The 17,468-nt window shown below is 47.3% G+C and overlaps 1 pseudogene across 1 annotated transcript; it reads right to left on the bottom strand.

Moving 5' to 3' along the window:
* Positions 1–1,556: 1,556 nt before the first annotated feature.
* LOC308164137 (N-acyl-phosphatidylethanolamine-hydrolyzing phospholipase D-like) lies at positions 1,557–14,751 on the bottom strand (annotated as a pseudogene). Its single transcript has 6 exons — positions 14,539–14,751; positions 14,075–14,261; positions 13,058–13,361; positions 12,816–12,964; positions 11,831–11,945; positions 1,557–1,586 (listed from the first exon to the last, which is right to left on the bottom strand). The product of its transcript is annotated as an N-acyl-phosphatidylethanolamine-hydrolyzing phospholipase D-like (transcript).
* Positions 14,752–17,468: the final 2,717 nt, after the last annotated feature.

Raw genomic sequence — 17,468 nt, 5'->3', positions numbered from 1 at the left:
GTGAACTGGTGTGTCAATGCAGGTGCATTTAAAAATGTGCAGACCTGTGACGAGGACCCAGCTCTGAAGAATAACACAAGTGTTATAACCTTTTGCCATGATCTAATTGCACAATGCTGCAGCAGACGTACACCTATCACACTAGGACTTGGGATTATGATCCATCATGAGTTTGGCAGCAAGGCCCTTATCAACAAGCTACACATGATGGGTCATTGTGTGTCGTATGATGAAGTGCGTCAATTTCTCACATCAGTAGCAGCAGATCAATTACAGAGAAGCAAAGGTGTTTACATTCCAAATGGACTGACAAGAACCACAGAACATGGGATAATTGATGCAGCCATTGACAACTTTGACCAGAATGAAGAGACGCTGGATGGCAAAAATACAACACATTCCATGGCAATTGTTGTATACAGAAGAGGTGATGTTGCCACAGCACACAACCCCATCCTGAGAATCCCGGAGAGATCTCTCCATGCCCTGGACAGCTGTGATTTGGATAATGAAGAGGTTCAGAGGTAAATATTATAGACCAACTATCTGCCAGACACATGCAATACTTGATTGAAATGGCTCGGATATACTGTATGTTAATGCAATATAATCCAATATTAAAATGTTAAATGTGTAATGTGCACTGGAGGCTTCAAGTTTCACATTACACTTGTGTAAGTCAGACTAGCATTTGTCCAATATTCAAGTTACACATTATTTGTGAGGTCACACATCATAATCTAAGGAATCTGGAGTGTTGTTGTTTGTAAGGGAATTTTGTTAAAGATTGAATTTTATGACAAAAGATGCCTAATGACTTGTTCTTGAATTTCAGATACATCAAGCCAGGTAGGCGATCTGAACCACCAGCAGTTCTACCACAGGTCCTCAAATCAGACAGCACAAAAGCTCAGGCAGCAGAAGGCCAAGACTTACTTTGGAAGGTGAGCCGTATCATGAAAGAAGAAGAACAGAGAATCCCAGGATGGTCTGCATTCAATGCCTATGTATCCACGTCAGACATCCCATTAACAACAGTACAATATATGCCCTTCATAAGAGCTTCACCATCAGACCTATCTACAATCTATACAGCTCTTTTGCAGCTCACACAGCTTGCTCAAGAACTGGGACAGAGGCATATACTTGTAACTGCTGACCTTGCCATCTACAGCAAAGCACAGCAAATTCTGTGGAGCAAACCTGAAGCTTTGGATGGCAAGATCACCATGAGAATTGGAGGAATGCACGTCACCATGGCCTTTCTGGCAAGCATTGGGAAGGTGTATGCAGACGGGGGCCTCTTTGACATGATAACCGAGTCTGGAGTCTATGCTGACGCAACAGCTCGGCAGATGCTTCAGGGTAAACAACTGACAAGAGGTGTGAGGAGCATCAAGGTTGTTTCAGAGGCTCTGTTCAGGCTCTTCTGGATGGCACTGGTCTCCTGGCTGAACAAAAAAGGCCAAAGTCCATTGTCTGCTGAACAAGAACACCTCCTGTGAGATGTGCAGCATGCCTTTCATGGCAACGACCAGGTCTCTGCCAGACAGTTCTTAAGTGAAGCGGAGACAGACCTTCCTGAACTGAGGAGAAGAATACAACAGTTTTCAGAGAGGGGAGTTCAACAATCAGCAACTTTTAAGTACTGGCTGAATTTCCTCAAAGGGGCTGATCTCTTACTCAGAATGCTACGATCAGAGCGTGAAGCTAACTTTGACCTTCATCTCAACTGCATGTCTGAAGCAATACCATGGTTCCGGGCTGCTGGCAGGATGAACTATGCAAAGTACATGCCAGTCTACATAGCTGAAATGAAAGCCCTTGAAAAAAGCCAACCAGAGTCCTACAAATTCATGAGAGAAGGAGGGTTTGTTGTGCGGCGCTCAGATGAGAGAAACTTCAACTGTGTAGCCACCGATCAAGCACTTGAACAAACTATCAACAGAGAAGGAAAGGGTCAAGGAGGCATTATCGGCTTCACACTACGAAAGGGAGCTCTGAAAAGATGGCTCATTACAAGGCATGTCACCAGTGAGTACTGCGATGCCATGACAGAGCTTTGTGATGCAGCGGCACATGCACCAAAATCCCACAAAGAACATGGAGCAGCCCGCATGGACAGGGATGAGAGGGAAACTATACAGATAATGGAGTTTGTGCAAGACAGGCAGAACCCATTTGATTTGGAGAAAGTTCCCGATGAGCTCATCAATATTTCAAGTGGACAAGTAGCATCACAAAAGGTGGCAAAAGATCTCTCAAGCTTTCTGGAAGATGGAGAAAAGCTAAATGCTAATTTCATTGATGAACGACTTAAGAGTGATACACCAAAAAGTTTCTGGGATCCTGAGAAAAGACATAAATTGGCAACATTCACAGATATGATAGCAGTAATAAAATCTAGTAAATCTAAGCAGCTTCAGATGGATTCCGATGTCCTCTTCAGGAGACTCCTGGCTGTTTCAAAACAAAGGGACGTATCATTGGAGAATGTGATGCGTCATGAATTGGCTGCTGTCCCACCCTCTCTCTTCTATGACGATGGGGCGATGAGAAAAACCACAAAAGCAGACCTTGCAAAAAAACTGGAGTCGGTAGTAGAAGTGATGCAAGAGCTGTCTGACACCACAGAGAAATCTGCATACATCATTGATGGCATGGCTATGCTTCAAAGCCTCCATGATTCAGCCTTCCAGACCTTCAGTGAGCTAGCAGAATGCATCCTGAAGAAGATCTTGTCACTTCTAAATAGAAAACAAGAAATGCAATGTGTGGTCATGGTATTTGACAGGTATGACGGCCCACAGTCCATCAAAGACCTGGAGAGGCAAAGGAGAGGTGCAAGTGATGGAAGGCCTACACATGTTATCACTGGCAACACAAATGTCCCAAACTACAGGAAGTACTTGAGGAGTAGTGGAAACAAGACTGCACTGTGCATGTTTGTGAGCAACTACATTGTCACTGCAGCCCCACAGAGACTACACTCAGATGACTCCATCATCTTGGCAGGTGGATTTGATAAAGGGGAGGAGGTGAAGAGCATCTGCACAGCAGGAGTCAGCAGTTTGACATCACTGTACAGTGATCAGGAGGAGGCAGACACAAGGATGGTGCTCCATGCCATACATCTTGCAGAGTCATATTCCCGCATCATTGTGAGGTCTGATGACACAGATGTGGAAGTACTGCTCATATACTATGCAAGCAAAGAAATGTTTGGTTCATCTCTGGTGTACATGCATACAGGCCATGGAATGAGAGAGAGATATGTCCCCATCAACACCATATCTGAGAAGATTGGAAAAGACATGTCTAACTGTCTACCAGCATGTCATGCACTCACTGGCTGTGACACAACAAGTAGTTTGTACAGAATAGGAAAGACAACAGCATTCAACAAACTCAAGACCCATCTCAGCGAGCTCAAAGATCTGGCCCATTTTGGACTCTCTGCCAGCTTGGAAGAGTCTTTGCCAGTCGCAAGAGAATTTGCGCTTCTCCTATATGGAAAAAAGAAAATGGAAAATGGATTGATGTGCACAAACCTGGATGAACTGAGGTTCATAATTGCATCAACATCTGATACAGCCTCTGCAAATCTGCCGCCAACAGAGGATGCATTTCAGCAGCATGTGCAGAGAGCAATGTTCCAGACAGCGGTATGGTGTCACAGCCACATGCCCAAACCCCTGTTATGGAGTCCTATTGGCAAGGGGTGGATTATCAGAGATGGGGCCATTCAACCTGTCCTTTTTACAAAACCCCCAGCACCTACAGAAGTGAGAGACATCACTCATTTATATTGCAAAGATGCAAAGTGTGGAGAGAGTGGAAAGTGCCAGTGCCTCTCTGTTGGCCTTCCCTGTACAGAGTTCTGCACCTGCTGTGCAGAATGTCAAAATGTGTCCCCTAATGTTTGAGGACTGTATTTAATTGTACTTTGAATTAAGGTTCCAGTTTTAATAAAACCTGTACTATTTACACCTATGTTTTAGAGGCTTGTAATTTAGAACTAATAAACTTTATTTTATTGGGTTACTCTTATTCTGACTATTTTGTGATGTAGTTCAGCCACCTGGTATTTCCCTCTCCAAATATGATGACCATCAGAGTGAGCATTCTTAACTTATAGGCTATTATGCCACTTATCCCCCATTCGGAATTTGACTGTATCAGAGAAGAGGTAGGCCTATGTCTAAAGAAATCTCATTTGCAATAGAACTGTATGAGATATTTCCATACAACTACTGGTTATTGTTCAATAGCACCCTAGACAATTCAGTAATGATATATTTTTCAGGGATTTCTGTTTTTCTGATAAATGAGAGAAAAGTGATGGAGTCCTATGTTCCTGTCACCAAAAAGTACAATTTCCGTCTAAACTAAAGCTAAGTTTACAGGACTATAATTCAGTATTTATTTAGGTAAATAGTTGTCTGACTATTTGGTGATGTAGGACAACCACCTGGTTCATACCTCAGCAAATCTGAAGAGGAAAAGAGTGATCATTCTCAAGTTATGGGCTTTTTTGTCACCTTCCCCATATTCGGCCTGGTCTAATTTGGCTCTTTTTCAGGGATTGGGGTAGCTCTAAAGAACAACCAAAAAAACATCTTTTCCCCAAAAATAAAATTTTACAACAATCAATTTCATTAATGGGAGACCCTAAAGATAAGAAAAATCATTGTTGTAACTTGCTCTACCTCGGGTAGGGGTATCTCAAAAACTAAAGCCTTTTTTGAGGACTTGCTGCTAGACTATTAGTCAAGCACACTAAGTAATACACAATCTACTGTTTTAGCAGATTACCTACCTATTGTCGTTTTTTCGTTTTTTCATTTAGAATCTGGCACCGTCTTCCATCAAACGTCCCTATCGAACTGATTGAGAACACATGGCAATTGGTTAGCTAGCCTAACTCCGTTATTAGCTAACTACAAAACACCTGGCAATTCGTTAGCTAGTCTAGCTCCCTTGCTAGCTAAGCTAACGTTAGAAAACATCGCATTTGGTTAGCTAACACAAAGCATTTGATTAGCTAGTCTAACGTTCGTTAAAACTGCAGAGAAGGCTAGCTTAAATGTTTGCTTATTCTACCTTCAAAACATTTAAATAAAATGTCTTATAATCAATTCGTTAGCTAGTATAGCTCCCTTGCTAGCTAACGTTAGAGCATTTGGTTAGCTTAGCTAACACATAGCATTTGATTAGCTAGTCTAACTTTCGTTAAAAATAAGGCATATAGCCTATAGATCAGGGGTCCCCAAACTACGGCCCGCGGGCCGAACACGGCCCACCCCCACACTTGGACCGGCCCTTTGAACAACGTGTAATTTCTAACTGCAATTGCGGCATTGCACCGACGTGGTGGCGGGGGCGCTGTTTCGCAAATAATTGGAAATAAATTTCCACCATAAATTGATGCAGAAAGGGCACAAATTGCATCTAAATTCACCAGAATGCAAGAAATTAAGTGTTTGATGCTCGTTTAAGGACCCCCAGACAGCCCTGCTTCATGGGTCCCCCCGTGTATGATGAGGGTCCTCCCTCAAGTATCAGACTGTAAAACTGATTATATTTCATTGACATATCACTATAGGTATAAATTCCATCCAAATTCAACTGTTTAGACTTTGTTTGCATCCACCAGTGCTCTCCTGCGCACAATTGCTTTGCGCAACCGCCTCCATTCCACTCCGTTCCATATTATTTTATGTTAGAGACCAACCCAGGCCCCCCATCACAGAAAGGAAAAATGATGTGGCCCTCACAGAAAAAAGTTTGGGGACCCCTGCTATAGATGAACTGCAGAGAAGGCCATCTTAAATGTTTGCTTGTTCTACCTTCAAAACATTTTAATACAATGTCTTATAATCAAGTTAGAATTGTACATATTTTCGTTTTACCTTTGTCCTTGAATTAGTCTTCATTCTTCTTATCAGCCATCATCAAATATGGATGCTGGATCCAATATGGATGCATGGATGCTCAATCATCTCACGTGACAGACAGGTGTGCGTTTGATTGGTGCGTGGAGTGTGTGAGTGTGTGTGCATTCTGCGCCAATCTGTGAACCTGCAGTACCGATTGTAGTCGTTAGAGGGCCAGCCTCACACACACTCACACACACATCCTCAGGTTTTTGTGACGTGATGGGGGATTTTTTTTTTTCTTGCACTAGGCATATCAACGTCTCCCCTATTCATTTCAACGATTTTCCTGGTGGGGACCAGCTTTTTGGACCCCACAAAGATTCGGGTTCCCACACCGTGAGTGTGCGGTCAGGTCTTGGTCCCCTCATAGTAATAAATACAAACACACACACACACACACACACACACTCACTTTCTCTCACTCACACACTGACAGCCAGTCTGCAGTACCATAGCCAACTACTGATCCAACAAACAGAAAAGTAAACCAGATACAAAACAGGTAGTTCCCTAGTTTGAAAGGAGGAAATAAATGCATTTCTCTACCTTAGTGGGAGACCTGGCACTGGGAGGAGGCAGCTAGTTTCTAGTAGTCAGGGCTGTAGGAGCTGGTTGCAAGGTGTCATCAGCCACTGTGGATCTGTCATCGAAAAGGCAATCTGCAGCCTCGAGAAACTTTTTTCACAATTTCGCCGTCTTTGAATGACTTCTTGTGTTTAACAAGAACGTGACTGACGCGATAAGAAGCTATCGTTGCAGCCGTACGTTTTCGCTCTTTTGCCACATTTCCCTTCTTCGAAATAGCCATCGTAGATTTGCTGATCAGACAGACGCATTTCCAATATCACATCGTGTAAAAAAGTCCTCCTCCCATTCTGGATGGAAGTTATACGTTATTGGTTTCTTACTTGGTCCAGCTTCCCCACTCATTTGTATAGCCTTTATTTAGTATTATATAGTAAATAGTAGAAATTGGAAGGCTAACTAGGTAATTAGTCTCGCCGGTATTTTGTATTTTGTAGTTGGTGCTGTTGACTGCGCATGCGTGGTGAACCGCGTGTTAGGTGTAGGTGAAAAGATCAGATCTCAGACTGGCTTACCTGTACGTCAATCAAGTGGCAAAAGCCATAGTGAGGATGGATGATAGGCAAATTTTTATTTATTTTTGTTTGTTTTTGTTCAATGCCATGCGATCTACCCATACTACCTTTGCGATCGACCGTATTGGGCACCCCTGCTGTAGACCAATGGGAATGAGTTGGGGATAGAGGGGAGAGCATGCGCAGTGGGAAAGCGGGCAGAGTGGAATGAATGGTGGAACTGGATGGTTAATAAAGTACGTGATATATAGTTAACAGTTGTCTCACGCGTTTACATTACGAAACACGACATAAGTCATGCATTTTTCCATGTTTCCCTTTGATGGCATATGACGCCGTAAATGTAACTAAAGTTCTGCCTCGAAGTTGTTGCACTGTTGTCCTAAATCAGTGCAGACTGGCAGGGTAGGAGCACAGGTTTCATACAGGTTAGAGCTTATTCTGTCATGGTCTGATAATGAAGCATTGTTCTTTTTTATTTGATGACTTGTTTGATCGATTGATAGCGTTCAAGTTCATTCAAGTCGCGAGCGTCAATGCTTTTCTACGATACTACGTGTAATGTCACTTGGACATAGAATAATAAGACACTTGAGTCTGGGTTCAACAAAGGTATAACCAGTTTACTTCGGTTCTCTCGACACCTGTCAGTCACCTACTGGTATATCACGAACTCTCTCTAAGGCGCATGCGCCGTCCTGACTATGAATTAACCCATTCATTACACTACGGATGACGTATTAGTCGTGAAGGGTTGTCCCATTTCCCCCGGGGAACCACTACGGCTTGTGGCTCTGTTCGGAGTGACTCCAAAACGAGCCGAAGTGGTAGAAAAGATAATCGGATTGGGCCTAACCCTAATACGTACACTAACCCTAATACTAACACTAACCCTAATACTAACACTAACCCTAATACGTACACTAACCCTAATACGTACACTAACCCTAATAAACGCCTCAAAATAATAAACGCCCCTATCCCTGTTCTTCTGACACTCAGGAGGACACCTAGATGCTACATCCCCCCTCGCAAACCTTCCAATCTCATCTACCCACCTCTTTCTACTGACCATGACTTTATCGCCGCAGGCGGTCTCTGGAATTGCCAGTCGGCGGTCCGGAAAGCTGACGCTATCTCAGCTTATGCATCTCTTATGGCCCTCAATTTCCTTGCTCTCACTGAGACCTGGATCACACCAGAAAACACAGCTACACCGGCAGCCCTCTCTGCCGCCTACTCCTTTTCTCATTCCCCTAGACCCTCTGGTCGAGGGGGAGGCACAGGACTCCTCATCTCGCCCAAGTGGTCACACACTGTCCTTCCCCTGGCACACTTGTCTACATCCTCCTTTGAATTTCATGCTGCTTTTGTCTCTTCCCCGGTCAAACTCCACATTGTTGTCATCTATCGCCCCCCAGGCCAACTCGGTGACTTCCTAGGCGAGATGGATGGCCTTCTCAGCTCTTTCCCTGATGATGGCACTCCGCTCGTACTACTAGGTGACTTCAATTTCCAATCTGAGAAGCTTCTCTCATCTGGAGTACTTGACCTTCTCCTCTCCTTCGGCCTTACCCTGTCCCCCTCTCCTCCGACTCATAAGGCAGGCAATCAGCTCGACCTTGTCTTCACCAGATCTTCCCACACTTCCAACCTTACCGTTACCCCTCTTCCAGTTTCTGATCACCACTTTATATCCTTCTCCCTTCCCCTCAAAACTTCCTCTTCCCTCTCAGCCTCTAACCACTTAAGACCCTCTCGTCGTAACCTACGTACCCTGTCCCCCAGCGCCCTCTCTTCTTCTGTCCTATCCTCCCTACCCTCTGTCGAATCCTTCTCCCTTCTATCCACTGATGCGGCATCCTCAACCCTTCTGTCCGCTCTCACCTCATCCTTCGACACCCTCTGTCCACTAACCTTGAAGCCAGCTCGATCCTCTCCTCGAGCTCCCTGGCTCTCTGAAACGCTACATGCTTGTAGACTAGAGCTCAGAGCAGCTGAGAGGAAATGGAGAAAAACTGGCCTTTCTGATGACCTTAACCTCTATCACTCTCTCCTTGCCAACTACGCCTCCTCGGCATCAGCTGCTAAAACATCCTACTATCATTCAAAAATACATTCTTCTGCCTCTAATCCTAGAAAACTGTTCTCCACTTTCTCTTCACTCCTTAATCCACCTCCTCCCCCTCCTCCTTCCTCCCTGTCCGCCGATGACTTTGTCACCTACTTTGAAAAAAAGGTGGACGACATCAGCAGCACCTTTCTCCCCCCACCGCTCCCTCCTCCCACTAACAATGCTAACACTGTTCCCACTAACAATGCTAACACCCCTTCCAAACTCCCCCCTCGACACTCGATCTCTGGATTGTCATCTTTTTCCCCCCTCTTCCCCGATGAGATTCTCACACTTATCACATCAAAGCGGGCAACCACATGCCCTCTTGACCCCATCCCCTCCCCCCTTCTCCAATCCATTTCCGCCGACATCCTTCCTTACCTTACCACCCTAATCAACTCCTCCCTATCCACTGGATCTGTCCCAGCGGCCTTCAAAATAGCCAGAGTCAAGCCTCTCCTCAAGAAACCTACCCTTGACCCATCATCTGTCCACAATTACAGACCGGTATCCCTCCTCTCCTTCCCTTCCAAAACCCTTGAACGCGCGGCATCTAAACAACTGATTGACTATCTCCGGAAGATGGATCACTTAGACCCCCACCAATCCGGCTTCAAGGCTGGGCATTCCACTGAGACTGCGCTCCTTGCTGTCACGGAAGACCTCCACTCTGCCCAAGCTTCCTCCCTCTCCTCTGTTCTCATTCTCCTTGACCTGTCTGCTGCCTTCGACACAGTCAATCACCAGATCCTTCTCTCCATCCTCTCAGACCTGGGCATCTCTGGCACCGCACACTCCTGGTTTTCTTCCTACCTGGCGGGCCGCTCCTACCAGGTGACCTGGAGAGAATCGCTATCTTCTCCACGAACCCTCTCCACTGGAGTTCCCCAGGGTTCCGTCCTAGGGCCCCTACTCTTCTCCCTCTACACCAAGTCTCTTGGCTCGGTAATCTCTTCACATGGGCTCTCCTACCACAGCTACGCAGACGACACTCAACTCTTCCTGTCCTTCCCCCCGTCTGATGTACACGTGGCAACCCGTATCTCAGCATGTCTCGCTGACATTTCAACTTGGATGGCTGACCACCATCTCAAGCTCAATCTTAACAAGACTGAGCTCCTCTTCATCCCCGGGAAAGCCTGCCCTCTCCAAGACTTCTCCATCACAGTGGAGAACTCTACTGTAACCCCCTCCCTGACAGCCAAGAACCTTGGAGTGATCCTGGATAACCGACTATCCTGTGCGGAGAACATTGCAGCAACGGCTCGCTCCTGCAGATTCCTCCTCTACAACATCAGAAGGATACGACCATTCCTTACCAGAGAGGCAGCGCAACTCTTGATCCAGGCACTGGTCATCTCCCGCCTGGATTACTGCAATGCACTCCTGGCTGGGCTCCCCGCTTCAGCCATTAGACCTCTGCAGCTCATCCAGAATGCTGCTGCCCGGCTGGTATTCAACCTCCCCAAATACTTGCATGTCACCCCTCTCCTTCGCACCCTGCACTGGCTCCCGATAGCAGCTCGCATCAGATTCAAGACCCTGGTGCTTGCATACCAGGCAGCTAAAGGGACAGCCCCTGCCTACCTGAAGGAAATGGTAACCCCCCAAACCCCTGCCCGCTCACTCCGCTCCTCCACCTCGGCTGGCCGACTGGCCCCACCTCCTCTACACAGCAGTCGGGCTGCCCGATCACGTCTCTTCACAACACTGGCTCCCCGCTGGTGGAATGAGCTCCCCACGGCTGTCAGAACGGCAGAGTCACTACCCATCTTCCGTCGTAGACTGAAGACCCATCTCTTCAGGTTACATCTTAACTGCTCCTCCTGAGACATCTTCCGACCCTCACCACTACGTCTTCTAAAGACACCCGCTTTCCCCTCTACTGTGTCCCTAGAACTTCTATTGCCCCCATTGTACTGTTTCTCAGTTTCTCCAGTAATAATAAAAAATAAAAAAAATAAAAAAAAGTTTTAGTAGAAGGCGATAATAGGGAGAAGGTTTTTCCTCCTATCAGTGGCCCCGGGCCCGAGCTAGAGTACTCTTCCTGCAACGAATGGTGGACTGCTGATTCACATGCTTAGTATTCAAATGTATTGATTGTAAGTCGCTTTGGAATAAGGCGTCTGCTAAATGCCAAAAATGTAAATGTAAATGTAAAAAAGTTTGGAAACATTATTTCAGTGAATACCAACAGAAGAATATTGCAGGGGATTTGGGCAAATATTTTTGGGCCGCTACCCACACGTTTAGCTGTGTTGCTCATACCACGAATGCATGAAGTTGTACCTCGTTGTAAAGGTGACTAATCAGGCTTTCCAGCGATATAAAATACAATACCAATTGGTATTATTAAAGGGGAGGAATAATCGACCAAGATAACGTTTCCAAACTTTTTTTGAGGAGTTTATGTACACTAACCTTAATATGTACACTAACACTAATACGTACACTAACCCTAACCCTAATACGTACACTAACCCTAATACGTACACTAACCCTAATATGTATACTAACACTAATACATACACTAACACTAACCCTAATACGTACACTAACCCTAACTCTAATATGTACACTAACACTAATACTAACTCTAACCCTAATACGTATACTAACACTAATCCTAATACGTACATTAACCCTAGCCCTAGCCCTAAACCTAACAAGCTCACCTCGTGTGCCAGGGTGAAGGTGCCCCAGTGGATGGCCAGAGAGCGTCTGGCCTGGAGGTCCTGATGGATCATCACAGCCTCCTCAGGGTCCACATGCAGAGCCTTCATCACGTCTCTGGGGAGGGGGGAGACGGAGGAGGGGGGGAGACAGGGGGGAGGGGGGGAGACAGGGGGAGAGGGTTGAGAAGGTAGTGTTTATTATCTTATTTATCTTTATACTTTGTTTCCACCTCTGATCAGTTTTCCTTTGTGAAAGAGGTCCTGGATGTCTGTAGGACTTCCTGGTCAGGTAGGCTCTACCCTCCATAACTGGGCAGGTAGGCTCCTATGGAGGTGTCTACATACCTGGTCAGGTAGGCTCCTCCCTCCATACCTGGTCAGGTAGGCTCCTATGGGGGTATCTACATACCAGGGCAGGTAGGCTCCTATGGGGATGTCTACATACCTGGTCAGGTAGGCTCCTATGGGGATGTCTACATACCTGGTCAGGTAGGCTCCTATGGGGATGTCTACATACCTGGGCAGGTAGGCTCCTATGGGGATGTCTACATACCTGGCCAGGTAGGCTCCTATGGGGATGTCTACATACCTGGTCAGGTAGGCTCCTATGGGGATGTCTACATACCTGGTCAGGTAGGCTCCTATGGGGATGTCTACATACCTGGTCAGGTAGGCTCCTATGGGGATGTCTACATACCTGGTCAGGTAGGCTCCTATGGGGATGTCTACATACCTGGGCAGGTAGGCTCCTATGGGGATGTCTACATACCTGGTCAGGTAGGCTCCTATGGGGGTGTCTACATACCTGGTCAGGTAGGCTCCTATGGGGGTGTCTACATACCTGGTCAGGTAGGCTCCTATGGGGGTGTCTACATACCTGGTCAGGTAGGCTCCTATGGGGATGTCTACATACCTGGGCAGGTAGGCTCCTATGGGGATGTCTACATACCTGGTCAGGTAGGCTCCTATGGGGATGTCTACATACCTGGCCAGGTAGGCTCCTATGGGGATGGCCGCCAGGTCGAAGGGTCCGAAGCGTTTGCCGATCTCCAGGAAGGAGGAACAGTATCCGGTGTCCCCCGCAAAGAAGAACCGGTGTCTGGGTCCCAGGACCGCCCAGCTGCCCCACAGTACCTAACCACAATGTTGTAAAGGTAAAGGTAGTATTGTAAACAGCTGTAGTGCAAAAGGTAAAACGAGAGGCAGGGGTTCTGTTGGGTGTCTGACCTTGTTGTCGTCCGTGGGTGTGCGCTTGCACCAGTGCTGGGCCGGTGTGAAGACCAGGGAGGGGCCCGGGGAGGCAGGTCTCCTCCCACCAGTCCAGCTCCATGACGTTCTCACAGCCGCTCTTCTGCATCCAGCCCATCAGCCCCAGGGGGACGAACCAGCGCAGCTCCCCGCCGAACCTCTGGTTCAGGCTGGCCACGGAGCCCGCGTCCAGGTGGTCGTAGTGGTTGTGGCTGATCAGGACGGCGTGGACCACGGGGAGCTGGCCCACGGTGCAGGGGGGGGGCGCGGAACCGCTTGGGGCCTGGAAGAGTCGGGAAGAACTTCTTGACCTCTGACCTATTGACCTCTGTCACCTCTTTAACTCATGTCTGTGTACTCAGACTTGAATCCACTGTAAAGTACTTCATCAATGTAGGGTTACAATTTTACTTGCTTACGTTACTTATTATTATTGTGTTAATATTGTGGGGGGGTTTTGTATCTGAATGCTGCAATGTCAATGTTGAGGAACCAAAGCCAAAGATTTGCTGATTCAACTGCAAGTGCTCCCACAGTCTGGACAAACACAAACTTCTCCGTTGGGGTCTAAGAGAGCACACGTTACTGACCTTGTTTTAATAGGACGATTCACGCATTGTGTCCTTTTAAAATCTTAATGTAAATAGTAATGATGTGTGTATATATATATATAGAGAGATATATTGTAATTGAAAAAGAGACCTCGGTCTCAAAGGGACTTCCGTGGAAAAACAAAGGATAGAGAAAATAAAATAAATTCAGATGATTATGGTATCAAGATGGATGATTGGGTGGTAGGAGGTTTGAGATGGTACCATATCGCCCCCGTGGTGCTGGATGATAGAACTGCAGGTCAAAAGGAAAAGTATGTAGAATGGATGTATCGATATGGATTGCTGTCTTAAACTGTCATTTCCCAACAAGAATAAAGTTGTGGTGAGTTGAATTGAAAGAAAGAGGTTCTGGAACCTATGAACTAGAAAGAGGTTCTGGAACCTATGAACTGGACAGGGAAGGCCCTCTGGCTGAACATGGGATCCGTCAAGAGGACGAAGCCGTCCATCTCCACCAGCACGGAGGCGTGGCCTAGCCAGGTCACTCTGAGCCCCGCCCCTGGCACTCCACTCAGCTCGGGCCTCTGGACGAAGTAGGGCTCCAACACTGGGAGCTCCCTGTCCAACTCCTAGACACACACACACACACACAATTTGATACTGTGTTCCCTGCATGTCACAAGACTGTGTTAGCCTGCTGAGCTATGGGAGAGAGAGAGAGGTGAGAGAGAGAGAGAGGGGGAAGGGAGGGACAGAGGGGGGAGAGAGAGAGAGGAGAGAGAGGGAGGGAGTGTTACCTCTGTGGAGCGGGGCAGGTTGCTGTGGTCCAGAGAGGGAGGAGGGAGAGAGAGACAAAGAGAGAGAGAGAGAGAGAGGGAGGAGAGAGAGGGAGGGAAGGAGTGTTACCTCTGTGGAGCGGGGCAGGTTGCTGTGGTCCTTGTCCAACAGGTAGAAGCGGCGCAGCGATGCCGACGAGGGGTACCTCCATGTGGGCCAGGGGTTCAGGAACCGGCCCCTCTTATCTCTCTGAGACCTGGTGATGCCATCAGCCCCCGACTCCAGGTCCCTCCGCCTGATTGGCCCCTGGGTACTCTGCTCTGCCTCTGTCTGCTCTGCCATTGGCTAGCTGGGTGTCTCTGGGGTGGGTGGGGTAGTGGTGGGGGTTGAGGGTGAGAGTGGGTTGTGATTTTGGTGTGACAGCTTCATTCAACAGAACGTCATCCTGTTGACTGACTGAACGGTGCTGTGGGTTAGGGTTAGTGTTTAGGGTTAGTGTTTACTGTGGGTTAGGGTTAGTGTTTACTGTGGGTTAGGGTTAGTGTTTATTGTGGGTTAGTGTTAGGGTTAGTGTGCTGTGGGTTAGGGTTAGGGTTAGTGTGCTGTGGGTTAGGGTTAGTGTTTACTGTGGGTCGTTAGTGTTAGGGTTAGTGTGCTGTGGGTTAGGGTTAGTGTGCTGTGGGTTAGGGTTAGTGTTTGGGGTTAGTATGCTGCGGGTTAGGGTTAGTGTAACTATTGCATGCGTGCCAGGGGAGGCTGGTGGAGGTAGAAATCAGAGGACAGGCTCTTTGTAATGCATGGAATTGAATCAAACACACATGGACCTCAGATTTCTACCTCCACCAGCCTCCCTTGCGTGTGTGTGTGTACAGAGTGTGTGTGTGTGTGTGTGTGTAACTGGAAACACAATAGAAGCAAATAACTAGGTCACTTAATTATTATCCAGCACAGGAAACTCAAGAACAGGAAAGTTCCCACCAGCAGTGAAACCTCCTCAGAGGGAGAGGACACCAGCCTCCACTTCCCCCAGCCTCCCCTGGTGTTCTACCTCCCCTAGCCTCCCCTGGTGTTCTACCTCCCCCAGCCTCCCCTGGTGTTCTACCTCCACCAGCCTCCCCTGGTGTTCTACCTCCCCCAGTCTCCCCTGGTGTTCTATCTCCCCCAGCCTCCCCTGGTGCTCTACCTCCACCAGCCTCCCCTGGTGTTCTACCTCCCCCAGCCTCCCCTGGTGTTCTACCTCTTCCAGCCTCCCGATTCCCTTTCCTACATGACCACTGCTACCAGGACCTTCATTTAGTAGAACTACTTCACATAAACGATCACTTTCACAATTACAATTCAGAAACACATAGCATCAACATCAACACTCTAACAGCAGTGCACTTTTAGTGAGTAGATAGGTACCAGGGGCCTCATTCATAAAGCTTAGAAGCGTAGAACTGGCGTAAAAAGCATGCTTACATAGACAAGCAAGAACGTTTACGCACACCAACATTCAGATTTATAAAACAGTGCGCACATTAGGGTAGCAATTTCAAAGCGTTTCTCCAGTTTCATCCTTCTGCCAGCAGAGTCGCAGTTGCTCGTTTCTCCAGTTTCTGTGCGTACGCATGGGTCCCAGTGTGCATGGAGGAGCTCACATTTTCAAGTTTTTATTTTATTTTTATAAATCCCATAATTAGCGTCAAAGTCGCGTATGCACGCTTTATAAATGAGGCCCCCAGGTGTCCTACCTGTTCCTGTGGAGGTGTGATCTCCACTGTTTCACCCTGGACTTCAGTCCTGACAGAGTGGTTTCACTTGGTCTTCTGTCCTCACCTCCACCCCTGCTGCCCTCCTCTCTGCCTCCCTCCTCTCTCCTGCCCTCCTCTCTGCCTCCCTCCTCTCTCCTGCCCTCCTCTCTGCCCCCCTCCTCTCTACTGCCCTCCTCCTCTCTACTGCCCTCCTCTCTGCCTTCCCAACATCACCCCTTCCTTATTGCTCCGATGAGTTACAATGCTCATAATGTTTACAGCCTGATACTTCTGGGAAGAAGATCAAAGCAACATTCAACATGTCCTTTCATCTTACATTCCAGATCGTTCCTTATCTAAATGGACTGACTTATATAGCGCCATATTCCAAAGTGCTTTACAACGGCCGCTCATTCACCCATTCACACACACATTCACACACCAATGGCAGCCAAGCTACCAAGCAAGGTGCCGGCCCGCTCATTGAGAGCAATTTGGGGTTCAGTGTCTTGCCCAAGGACACCTCGACATGTGGCGAGCCAGGGCTCGAACCACGGATCTGCCAACCTTGTGATCATTAGACGCCGGCTCTACCTCCTGTACCACAGCCGCCTCAGAGAGAGGGGGTTTCCACGTGGAAGGTATTGGCATTGGATCGGTACATACAGTATAAGATCTGATCATTGACTGGTATTGGACCAGTACATGTACGATCTTAGTTTTGACTGGTATTGGACATGTACAATCTGAGGTTTAACTGGTATTAGACCATATGTACGATCTGAGGTTTGACTGGTATTGGACCAGTAGGATGTGATCGCTGAGTGGTAGATGGGGCAGGACTTCTTCCCAGGGCTTTTGCTGTCTGTTGTTCCATCCCACCACCACTAAGTGTCTCTCTTCTAATACTTCAGCATTTCCTCTCCCAACTCCCTCACTGGTGACAGCAGACTACACCTCTATCCTCCACCTGCCAAGCTCTGGCTCACATTCTAGTCGAATGTGGAAACGTGTTACAATGCATGTGATTACTAGAATATAAAACTCAACTGCACTATTATAGCAGGGGAAGCTGATGGAGGTAGAAATGGGAGGTAGAGGACATGCTCATTGTAATGCATGGAACGGAATGAGGAACAGTATCAAACACAGTTCCTCATCCCCGTCCCTGCACACGGACAATGAGAGGGTCACCAACACAGCGTAGTTCCATGTTTTATTATCATTATGGTTGCCATGCTACAAAAATAGTGTTGGCATTGACGGCGTATGACGTAGATATCACAAACACACACCATGATTACTGTTTTCCTCTTTTCCAAAAAT

The sequence above is a fragment of the Nansenia antarctica genome (genome assembly GCF_963989245.1).
Source record: "Nansenia antarctica genome assembly, chromosome: 8".
Taxonomy (NCBI): domain Eukaryota; kingdom Metazoa; phylum Chordata; class Actinopteri; order Argentiniformes; family Microstomatidae; genus Nansenia; species Nansenia antarctica.
The sequence above is the reverse complement of the archived record's forward strand: the minus strand, read 5'-3'. Positions and strand labels throughout refer to the sequence as shown.